This window comes from Calypte anna, chromosome 3 (assembly GCF_003957555.1).
Source record: "Calypte anna isolate BGI_N300 chromosome 3, bCalAnn1_v1.p, whole genome shotgun sequence".
NCBI classification, from domain to species: domain Eukaryota; kingdom Metazoa; phylum Chordata; class Aves; order Apodiformes; family Trochilidae; genus Calypte; species Calypte anna.
In genome coordinates, this window is record NC_044246.1 from 69,648,718 (window position 1) to 69,661,522 (window position 12,805).

At 38.2% G+C, this 12,805-nt stretch overlaps 1 protein-coding gene across 4 annotated transcripts in view; it reads left to right on the top strand.

The window, feature by feature from the left end:
* The window catches only part of CDK19 (cyclin dependent kinase 19), a 119,429-nt gene that overhangs the window by 29,876 nt on the left and 76,748 nt on the right, over positions 1-12,805 (top strand). The gene's annotated exons all lie outside the window — the stretch shown is intronic.

Consider the following 12,805-nt stretch of genomic DNA (forward strand, 5'->3'; position numbering starts at 1 on the left):
GGAGTGAGCTTCACGTTCCTTGCCTTGATGAAAAGTTAGCCTCCTCATCAGGGACTGAAGTAAGCAGGAGGAAAATGGGGGAAATTTCTTCTTTTAGTGCCAGAGCTGTCTCCAATGTGTGTCACTTAACAGCTCTACAGGTCTTGTAAGTCCATTTCTACAGAGTATCCACAAATATTTTTTTTTCCCCCAAGGGACAGTGAAGCATTAGATGATGGTTTGATACAAATCCAGGCTGACTAATATTATTTCTTCACTAACTTGTGCAGAAGTGCAAAATAGCTCATGAAACTGAGTAGCTTGTATGTTAAAATTATGTCTGTGTCTATTAGCATTGAATTTTAATATTATGAAAACAGAAGAACAACTGTAGCTGTTTACAGACAGTGACTTCTTGAATGCTCATTACTCTGAGCAGGTTTAGGGTAAGGGAAGAGTACTATTCTTCTGCAAACAGCTCCAAGTTTAGGAGCAGTCAAAAAAGCAAGGTCCAAGTCACTAGAATGACTTAAGTGAATTACTGAAGTGAAGACCTGAGGGCAAACCATCCTCAGTCAACACCATAAATCCCTGGTGCGTTGAGCTGTTGAGTGTCTATGTGCATCCTGATCCGTTTCCACCTCAGGATATTTTAGCACTGGAAAGGGTAAAGAGAAGGGAAGTCGAGAAAGTTGGTGACCTAAACCAAAGTCTGGATGAACAAAGTATGCTGGGAATCTGTGGGTTGGGGAAAGCTGAAGGAAGATGTGAGAGGTATAAAATCACAGAGTTGTATGGAAAAATTAATCAGGGAATTGTTATTCAGTATTTATCAGAACAGAAAAAGTAAAGTAACTGAAGGAAGGTAACAAATCTCTTCCCAGTATGACTTGATTTTGAAACACAGCTCCCTGTCTTGAAAAAAAACAGAGGTAGGACTAAGCTGTGGAGGAGAAATATGGCTGGGGGCTAATCAAGCAAAAGCACAAAACCAGTGAACAGCCTTGGTTTAACTGGTTCTCAAGTCCCAAATCTGGTGGCTTGCTGGCAGCTGAGTGCTTGTATCATGAAAGACTTGTACTGTCTGGATGTTCCTCAGTGTGTTCTTTTCCTTGATGTTTGCTTCAGACTTGCTACATCAGACTTGAAATGAGTCTCAAGTCTGAATCAAGTACAGCAGCTCTTACTTCTTTGGGTAGGAACATATTTGTATTACATGTTTTGTACTCAGTGGTGTTCTTGTAAATGGCTAAATGGTATATGTGAACAAGCTGATGTTGAGTAGTGCCCAGACTGGAAAATCTCAGCCCAAACAATTAATTTGGCAAAGTTAGGAGCAACAAAACATGCAGGAGGCTTGCTGTAGTCTTCAGGATTCCTAATAGTGGGTGATGGCCTAATTGTTTAAGAAGCTTTCCGAATATCTGAAATATGTTTTTCTTTTTCTCCAGGTAGTTTGAAGTTGTTACTCCAGAAGGAAGGTGCACATAAATGAACTGTGTCGTTTTGACTGGTATTATGAAAATGTTATTTGCTACTGCTAATTACATGCTTAATGAGGTACACCAGATCTGGAAGAGCTCTGTTTCAGGTCTTGAGAATGAGTTCCAATTACTCATTTCTGCATAATAACTGGGACAGTTTCTGCACTCAGTTCTCAGGAAGAAAGTCAAATATGAGTGTTCACGGCATGTTGTTTTCAGGGCCCCATGGCTTTTGCTGCCTTGGGCAAAAAGTTCAGTACTCATTTGCTTGCAGTAGGAGTTGTTTTAGAGAGAGGTTGTATTCAGTGGAGGACTAAATGCAGGGCACCTCAAACCTAACCTCTTGTGATGGTAATTATTAACTGGTTACTAGTTTCTTCATCAACCTATTATTGTTTCAAAACCTCTCTCACAAAACCAATGTTGTTTTGAGTCTTTATGGGTTTCATTAGGAGCATATTTGCCATATGTAATTTACCATACGTTTATATGTTCATCTCTTTGCTTACCAAATGTGAATTACGTTGAGTGGCCTTTTGGAACCATACTGGTCTCTGTTGGAGGAAATACTGTTTTTGCATCATTCATCACCTCATTGAAGAATTTTTCATACGTAATAGAAGAATGAGGAAATGGCAGGCTTTAGATTACAAACTGGCTTTTTTATCCCATTACAGTCTGATCCTGAGAGTATGAGAGGAATCTTGTGGTAGGCGTTTAATGACTTGGGAGCCCGCCAGTACATATCTTTGTTTTAGCTTGCTTCACACATTGGATTTGTCTAAAGTGTGGCTAAAAAGATTGCAGAAAATTTGGGTAAAAAGTGAGTAACTACAAGCAAAAGCAGAACAAATTTAATGTGTAATTGTGCTAATAAACACTAAGCATTCTAGTCTTGTGTTTCCAGAGTGAGATGCTGAATTTGCTGTAAGTAACTGCCAAAAGGTTAATTACTTATATAATTCCTGAGCAAAAGCTCTGAGAAAATAATATTCATAAAAGAATCCTATCCTGGAACAGTATACAGTAAAACTGATTGTAAAACTGATTGTAAAACTGCGTGCAAAACCTTTCCTATTTTGGACAGACCCAAGTTAATGAGAGGAAGTTAAGAACCAAAAAGTACACTCATTGTCTCCTCCAATCTGCAGGCACATTTTTCACTTGGAGTGTGGTGTTAGACTCAGTTTATACTTGCAAATATAGGCTTATCTATTAGCTTGCTTAACTAGAGGTAAGGCAGTAAAGCTGATCAGCTGAAGTACATCAATCTTTAATGGATGCTGTCATTTAGAACTAAAGCAGTTTTAACTTGATTCCCACAAGGAGCAGAGTTTTAATGTGCTTAATATGTTTTGAATTTCTACCTTTGATTTGATTTATTTTTCCATTTAAAGCAGACTTGAACTATAAATTATATCTAAGCTCCTGCTTCCCAGTCTGGAGTAAGTAGAATGAGTACACATGAAGAACTGTAATACATTCAAATTGTCACATAGTACCATCACTGAAAACTTTGTGCAATCTACAGGGTAATATTATTCCTCCCTGAAAAATCTGCTATTTCTATGATTCAGCATCATGGAAACAGGACCTAATAGAGTTATATTTTGACTGGAGTTTGCTGTTGTGTTGCTGGATAGGCCTTTAGTGTTTGGTCCAGCTTAGGGCATAGCCACTTTGTTTCATTTCTTTTGAATTTCTCAGAGCATGGACTTTATTTTGGCTTTAGGCTGATAGCAGGATAGCTGATACCAGATCTAAAAAAGTCAAGCAGTCATTGATTTTTTTTTTTTTTTCAGTTTTGAGTCACAGAAGAGTGCTGGGTTAATGCTTATGATGAGAAACTTGCCTCTTTAATATGCTAGTGGAAATTCAAAATTACTGTTTGATGCCTAATTATAATACTTGATTTATATTCCTGCGTATTTTTGTATCAGAGAAATAATTGTATGCAAGTTGAGGACTTGGATGCAGTCAGCAGCAGCGTATTCTTCAATAAGACACCGACTCCTTTAGAAAGCAGGGGTGGAGTTAAATCCTGCACTTGGATTTGCAAAATTCAGTGTGCATGCTTAAGAAACTGAGTAGGGTTTAAGTTACATGGTGCCTGCAACATTTCTTGGCTCTTTTCCGGAGTGGGATACTTTCCTTTAGGCTGCAGGGAGTTGCCTCTCTTTACTTGGAATATTGTCCCCAGGTCTTAGTGTTTGAGCTGTGTCCTTTCGGGCACTGTGCCCCTTCCATTCAGCAGGTCAGAGCAGTGGAAAAGACTGAAGCCAGGTTTGCTGCTTGGTGGGAGTGCTTTGCTTACTGATCTGTAAGGTAAGAGGAGATGCTGGCATCCTCCCAGCTGATTTGTTCCAGAGCTGAATCTGTTGTAGACAGTCTGAGAGAACCCCTCACCAACTGAAATGTGCAGGTGGTTTTGGCAGAGATTTTGGAGCCTGAGTAAAGGTGCAGGAGGGGTGTTGGGCAGCTCAGCATTGTCATTCTGAATGTGTGAAGCAAACTCAGGAGATTTTCATTTCACATGGTAGCAAACTTCAGGATCAAAACCAGAGACACAGAATTGCACTTTTCTTTGTCCAGTAGATGTATTTACCAGGTTGGAAGTCTGGTCATTATCTCTAGTAGCATACAAGTTGTTGTGGGATGGAAGTTTTTATCAAGATCTAAATTTTGTTTCATAGTAACTGTCAACTTGTATTATAGGATGTGTTTTGTAATGTATAAACTATGGAAATGGAGGAGGATCACAAAAATGAAAAAATGATATAGTAATTGAAAACATAAATCAAGAAGCCAGTTAAGTAAAGAGGTAATAAATAAACTGAAGAAATCAAGGGGAAAAATAAGTTTAAAAAATATTTTTTATGGGAATTCTTTTCAGGATGGCATTGCAGTCACTGCCCAGTCCTTTGCATAGGTTAGAAATGTATTTTGAGAGATGCATCACTGTGATGTTATAATTATGGTGAGGTTGGCAAAACACACTTTTTGGCCATTCCTCTGCTACACCCTATTTCTGTTACTGTATTCATGTAACATTTACCTTTCTGAAGTCTTTTTGAGAGGAAAGACTACTTTGAAAAATGGATGATGGATCATGAGTGAAGTCTAATCTTATAGTTGCCCTTTTACAAGGTCTTTGGAAAGCCTCAGTTGCTGTCACTATTTATTCTCTGTGCAAGAGCAAGGTAATAACTGGTTGCCAGGAAATCAGAAAAATGCAGAAATGTTAGAATAAGCACTGCAAGAGAAAACTAGTTGCTTTCTAAAAACTTGGACTCAGTGCATAGCTTTGTGGAATTATATGATGCTGCCTCTGAATTTTAAACATACATTAGTGGTGTGTTGCCCTACCCCATCCCACTGTAAAGACATTTTGAATATAGCTTTACATTTAAGAGTCTCTGTTAGTTTGATGGGAAGTTTCTTTATCCTCTCAGTAGTAGAAGAAATCTATTTTCTATTCAACTGAAAAGCAAATCTAGGGTATCTTAATCTTCAGAAATGACAAACATCCCATGTTATTTTTTAGCAGTTTACTTTATGTAGATGTTTTCAATTTACTCGTTGATGTTATCTGAGTGAATAAATCTTATTTTATGCTACTTTAGGCCAAATAGAGGAGAAAAACATCTTTTTTGAGAGATGGAGCTTAAACTTCTCCATACCTTCCAATTGGGAGGAAAATGGTTATTGTTAAATCTCTGTCAGACTGACCAAATTTGACTACAAAGCTGCCTTTAACAGCAGAGTCAACATGGAATTCAATGCAGAAATTCAGCAATAATGGAGGTGTATTTTATAGACAAGATATGAAAATAAATAATATTTAATACATGTGTTGGAGCCAAGTTGGTATTGCATGGTCTCAATGTTGGCATAACCTCCTATAGTTGTATTACAAAAATTTTTTTGAAGTAATTTTACTATAGTTCTTTCTATTTAAAATTTCTGTTTAAAATTTCTATTTTAAAAAGGATCATGGTAACTATCAAAACGCTAAGAAATAGAATCATTATAATTGCATTTCTTCCTGTGCTCTTCAAGAAAAATGCTAAAATTACTTAATTTTCTTTTGCTGAGAACCTCAAGAACTAAAAATGTAGTAACCCTCATTTCTATTCCTTTATTTTAGCTAAAATGTTACTTACAAGAAGTCTTTTGCGCCAAGCTTTTGTTTCAGAATAACAGTGTTATTCAGCAATGCCAGACCATTTTCAGCTCCTGAAATGAAAATATTTATAGAATAAATACTTTCTTAATCTTTGTCATGGGAGCAGGGTGGGGCAGGTTTTGTGCTCTTCCTGTCCTGACATTTGGCCATTTACCAGCTTGATTCTGTTCAGTGTCCTTTTACTTACTTAGTTGTTAAAACATACTTTCTCTTCTGGAAGTTTGGAGCCTGCACAGTTTTTGTCTGTGTGCTTTAGAGAGCACAAAGAAAGAAGAAGGTCGAGGGACATGTAAAGCAGACTTTCAGGGATGTTTCAATACGAAGGCCCACTGGGGTGTTTGTGTAGCAGAATTAGAGGGAAACAGAGTCTCTTTGGACCGTGCTTTAAAATATTTTAGCTTGCAAATTTTAATTTGGAGTGTGCTCTGTAAACTGTGTTCCTAGCATTTCATGTAAGAAAGATAGCTGTTAATTTTTGGTGTTTCAGTCTGCCTCACCTACTTGGTTTTGTGTGCAGAAGGCTGTCCAAGGACAGGGCTTGACAATAGAAATTTAAGGGGTGGAAGGGACCTCAAAAGATCGAGTCCAACTTCCCCTGCCAGAGCAGGGTCACGTACAGGAGGTCACACAGGAACACATCCAGGTGGGCTTTGAATGTCTACAGGGAAGGAGACTCCACAACCTCCCTGGGCAGCCTGTGCCAGTGCCCTGTCACCCTCACAGTGAAAAAATTCTTCCTGATATTTATATGGAACTACCTATGCTCTTGTTTATAACTGTTGCCCCTTGTCCTATTGTTAGTGACCCCTGAGAAAAGCTTCACTCTGTCCTCCTGGCACTCACCCCTTAAATATATATAAACATTGATGAGGTCACCCCTCATTCTCCTCTTCTCCAAGCTGAAGAGACCCAGCTCCCTCAGCCTTTCCTCATAAGGGAGATGTTCCACTCCCTTCATCATCTTAGTCTCTCTGCACTGGACTCTTTCAAGCAGTTCCCTGTCCTTCTGGAACTGAGAGGCCCAAAACTGGACATGATTTTCCACATACGGCCTCACCAGGGCAGAGCAGAGGGGGAGGAGAACCTCTCTTGACCTACTAACCACCCCCCTTCTAATGCACCCCAGGATGCCATTGGCCTTCTTGGCCACAAGGACACATTGTTGGCTCAGGGTCATCCTTCCATTCGCCAGCACCCCCAGGTCCCTTTCCCCTTTGCTGCTCTCCAACAGCTCAGTCCCCAACCTATACTGGTACCTGGGGTTGTTCTTTCCCAGATGTTAAACTTAAATTTACACTTGCCCTTGTTGTAATAGATTAAATTTCTCCCTGCCCAACTCTCCAGTCTGTTACTGTCCCTCTGAATGGCAGCACAGCCTCCTGGGGTGTCAGCCACTCCTCCCAGTTTTGTGGGAAACTTGCTGATAGTGCACTCTGTTCCCTCATCCAGGTCATCAGTAAATATATTGAATAGTGCTGGTCCCAGTACTGACCCTTAAGGGACTCCACTAGAAACAGACTTCCAACTAGACTCCATCCCAATGACTACAACTCTCTGGCTTCTGTCCTTCAACCAGCTCCCAATTCACCTTTCTACCTGATTATCTGTTTACAAAGAGTATGTCCCCTCTGAAGCAGAGCTTAAGCTGCCATTAAACTTTTACCTTTGTTCTGAGGTTTTTCAGAGAGATTCTTGTTTGTGTGTGTGTATCCATGTCCATTTTTATGTTGCCTGCATATTTTTTGACACTTGTGTGTGCCAGTTACAGACAGCTGTTCAGTTTGAATGTATTACTAGTATTAGTAGGTAAAGACTTGTTTTTCTTTTTCTCTTTTTTTTTTTTTTTTTTTTTTTTTTTAATGTTAGGCAGTAACTCTCTAAATGGAATTTCTCAAATTAGAAAGGGGAATCCAAATTGGACAATCTTAAATTCAAGACTTATCACTTAACATAGCTGCATAGCTAAATTTTGAGTAGTGTTTTATTGTGGTAAGCTGTTTCAGTTTGCTTCTCCCTGATAACTTTGTGACCTATAGCACAATTAGCAGAGGATTGTTCTTTCAAGCTGAATAAAATTACTAGCTGCCTGTTTTATTTGGGTTTTTTTGAGACCCATATATATCTCCCTGAGGAAAAGCTTCAACGTGTGCTCAATATGGGAATCACAGAATTATCAGAGATGGAAGGGACCTCCAGAGATCTAGTCCAACTCTCCCACTAAAGCAGGATCACCTAGAGCACATTACACAGGACTGCATCCAGGCAGGTTTTGGACATCTCCAGAGAAGGGGACTTCACAGCCTCCCTGGACAGCCTGTTCCAGTGCCTTGTCACCCTCAGTGTAAAGAAGTTTTTTATGTTTAAATGGAACTTCCTATGTTCCAGCTTGTGCCTGTTGCCCCTCATCCTGTCACTGGGAACTACTGAGAAGAGTCTGGCTCCATTTTCCTGACACACACCCTTTTAGATACTTGTAGACATTACCAAGGTCTCCCCTCAGCCTTCTCTTCTCCAGGCTTAAGAGTCCCATCTCTCTCAGCTCTCTCCTCATAAGAAGTCCCCCAATCATTTTTGTTGCCCTTTAGTAGACTCTCTCCAGTAATTTCCTATCTCTTGAACTGGAGAGCCCAGAAATAATAGGCATCAGAGGGTCTATGTGGATAGGATAATATTAACAACATGGAGGAGAAAATCTAGTCTTGATTAATAACATCTAAGTAAGCTGTAATTTTTAAAGAGCTTCTGAAGGAGTAAAATTATGATCTTTATGTTCCTTTGAAACCACTGTTTCAATTTAAAACCAGCTTCGGTGACCCTAGAGGCTTTGAATATATTCATCACACAAGAGTCAGTTTTAAAAATCTACGCTGTACAATTGCTTTTATGAGCTCATGCTTTAGGCTTTCCTATGACTTCTTGTGATCTACATCTCTGCCTGCTAAAGGTTTTTGTTGTAGCCTTGAAAATGGTTAGATGCATTACAGAGGCTATTTCCATCAAAGAAACTGCTAAGGTTGTTCCAGATCACTTGAACTATGTAGGTCAAAAGAGTAAACTGGAGTAAACTACCCGAAGGATAGAAACACTTCTTAGATGTTAATTGTCCTCAGAATAAATAATGGATTTTGTCATTGCTGACGTAAAAATACATGTGAACTGCAAGATACACCAGTGTGAGTAGTGAGAACAGCTTTTGTTTTCTCTAATTTTACTTGGGTTTCCTTCATAGTGAGATGAAAGTGTCTGTTGTCACCCTGCTTTTGTAGGTGTTAGCTAGAAGCATTATTCATCCTATGGTGAAAAAGTATTTCCATACAAGAGTTACTTTGGGGAATGTATAGTCGGACTATTTTTAAATGTGCAAAATGCCTTCATAATTAACATTAGTAACAATATAACTCTCCTCCTGTCTCACAGAAGCTGTCTTTAAGGGGGAAAAGGCTGAACTTTCTATAACTCCAAAGAGCAAGAGACATCCTAGTTGCTAGTCTATTTCACATGAAAGTTACTTGCATTATAAGGCAATAGATAATTTGTAGGCTAAATTCAAACAGTTTTAACCAAATTACTGTAGGAGCTCGCTGGCAATCAGTGCATGCTCTTTTCTATCTGCTGAAAGTAGATAATAAAACCTCACCAAACGCACCTTTCATGAATGCATTGATGAAAGCACATACTACATAGACCACACACTACATAGTGGCTGACTATTGCATCACATTCATCAAGTAATGTTTTTTTTCCCAATGACAGTTTGCAGCAAAAAGCTGCAAATGAGATGATGTTTTCCCTGCTACTGAGAAGCTATTCCTGAACCTTCCTGTTCACAAGATGTCATCTTGTAGCATAAATTTATCTCTTATCAGCTGTATCTGTTCTTGAACCATGACTGTCATTTAGTGTAATTATGTCTTCCATCTTTGGTGCTCACACCTTTGTATTTTAGTGGATATCAATCTTTCTTACTTCCAATATTTGATCAGGTACAGTATTTGAGCAAACTTTTCTTCACTGTTGAGAGATTGGTGGCTCCTTTGGCCACCCTTTGCCTCTTTCAGGGTGAGTTTGTGTGTGTGTGTGTGTGTGTGTTGGATGAGGTGTTCGAGCATAGGAAAACTGCCTATAGGGTTTTAAAAATACATCACATAAGTCTTATGTATTGATATCAATACATTCTCTCCTGTAAGTATCTCAACTACTATATCTAATATCAGATTTGTCCTCTTAATTTTCTTTATATTTTTAATAGTAATTCAGATCTACCTTTTTGTCACTTGCGTCTGATGCCTTTTCAGTATGTAGTAGAAACTCCCTATTACTTTCTACGTGTATGAATTCACATTTTGTGTTGTTATTTTCATCCCATTCCTGTTTGCCTTTGTCTGCTCTGTAAGTGAGTAGTAATTGCTGGAAGTGCGGAAGTATTCACTTTGAATAGATGGATAAGAATTACATAAAATTTGAATGGCCTTCCTCCTTAAGTAACAAATTTGTTCATCAGTTGGAGTACAGAATTGATAACAGAAAAGCTCATTTAAATATTCTTATCAGTAGTTTCTGTTACATACTTTCTGATGGAACAAGATGATTTGGCAAGTTTTCCATCTAGTTTTAATATTGGTAAGTATCTAAATAACTATATAATGAGTTTGAGTTAGGGAATTAAGATCATAACTGCTCTGTGTAAATTATGAGTATCGTCTTAAATATAACCATTAGAGAAGAAGTGTTTTGGTAAGCATTCAGGTCTCTGAAATGTTTTGCTACTGCTCTTGAGATTAAAGAAACACTTGGTTAGAATAAGGCCACTATAGTCCCTGTGACTAAGATATCAGGAACATGTCAGCATCTTCTATGCTGCAACTTTAAAAACAATCTTATTGCTTTTAACATGTTTATTTACCATAGGCTTTATAAATATTGCTGGCTTTTCTGAGCAGAACAGACTTGGGAAGTAGGCAGGCAGAGAGTGCATCTGTAACCTGTGTAAACAGACTTTGTTAGTTTGGCAGGAGCTCTTGTCATCTATGTCTGCAACTATAACCACCATCCCCTAGTTGAAAAATACAGCACTTTTTTTTTTTTTTTTTTTTTTTTTTTTTTTTCCCAGAGGCTGTTTCTCTTAAAATGCTCTGTTTTCCAGCTTCAGGTCAAATACAAACATTCTCTGTTAGAAACTCAACACATGTAGTATTAAGAAAACCCCAATCTTTTCTTCCTCTTTTTTTAAATAAAAATGAGTGTTTAAGGTCATACCAGTAACAGTTTGATTCTGTCGTGAAAAATGCAGGGTTTAGATAAGGATGCCTGTTGAGTCATCTAAGTTGAACCAAAAGAGAAAATGATACATTAGATGAGTGTATGTCATTGTTTTGGATAAGAAAACTACCACTTTCTTTAATATGGAAGTATCTGGTTTTGTGGCTTGCATGAAAAGGAGTGGTTTCAGGTTTCATTTATTAATCAGGTTGTCCTGGTAGGTGGTGATCACCGCTACATACAGTTTCTCTGTGTGGAGTGATATAAGCAGGGGTGTTGAGAGCTGCAGAACATACACATTTCTTTCTTGTTTGAATAAAATTATAGAATTGTTTTGATTTGAAAAGACCTTTAAGACCATCAAGTCCAACTATAAACATAGCAGTAGCAAGTTCACCACAAAACCATGTCCCTGAGCACCACTTCACAGAATCACAGAGTCTTAGGGGTACATGTCTTTTAAACACCTCCAGGAATGGTGACTCCATCACCTTCCTGAGCCGCCCTTCCAGCGTGTGGCAAGCCTTTTGGTGAAGAAATGTTTCTTGATGTTCAATCTAAATGTCCTCTGCCACAACTTGAGGCCATTTCCCATTATCCTATTGTTCATTACTTGGGAGACCAACCCCCACCTTGCTACAGCCTCCTTTCAGGTAGCTGCAGAGAGCAGGAAGGTCTCCTCTCAGCCTCCTTTTCTCTGGGCTCAACAACTCCACTTTTCTCAGCCACTCCAAATAAGACTTGTGTTTTAGAACCAGTTTCGTTGTCCTTTTTGGACATGCTCCAGCACTTCCATGTCCTTCTTGTAGTGGGGTCCACAAACTGAACATAATTCAGAAGTGGCCCCACTAGTGCTGAGAAAAGGGGGCAGTCACTTCCTTAGTCCTGTTGGCTACTTTGGCTCCAGCCAGAATCCTCTTGGCCTTCTCAGCATGGAGCATCTTTCTATTAATTCACAATGCACTAGATATTATTTCTGTTCTTATACTCTAGATAACATTTCTTTTAACTTTTTAATTATATACTAGCATTTGACATGGAACTATATTCTCTTTGGCTGTTTTTTACTACAGAGTTTTACTTATTTTGAGAGAATGCTTTATTTCATTTTGAAAACCCCACATCTTAGAATGTTTTTATATTGCTACTGCTGCCAACAGTATATTTAAGAAAAATCTAGTAGCAATTAAAAAAAACAAAAAACTGCCTACTGTAATGTTTTTTCCCTTCCTCTTAGGATGAAAAGAGCTCTTTATAAGAAAAAAAAAAAGGCAGAAGCATCACATCAGGAAAATAGTTTTTAATATTACTAGAGCCAAGGTATACAGCAGCATCTCTTGATACGTATCAACGAGACAGAGTTTTGTTCATGTATAATTCTGCAAGTTGGTACTGTTTAAGTCACAAAATTATTTTTACCATATCTCGTAAGTAATATCTGGGCATAACTGTTGATCAGTTCACTAGCCAAGAATTTTTCTTTTATAGCTACAAATGCTTAGTGTTAGGGAGAGGAAGAAATGAAAATAAACCACCTTCTGCATAGCAGAAAAAGCTTTCAAATTATTTCATTTGCTGGAAAACTAAAATAGGTTTAAGCACTTGTAATATTCTTTAAGAAGTTTCTTGTCTTGACACATAGCTGTTTAGCCAAAGGATAATATATTTTAAAATTAACCCTCTTCCATATTCCTCCTCCCCAAAATAAACATCTTAAGTCTTTTTCTGTAATGTGAAAAGAAGGGAAGAATAATTTCTCTCGAATGTGTCTTGGAATCTACCCCATTTACTATTTTGCCATTATAAATTGATTCTTGGTGATTCGTTTACTAGTGCTGCAGATGCAAGTGATTTTCAGATAAAACAGAAGTTATCGGTCATTTTTCTGACTGTAGTA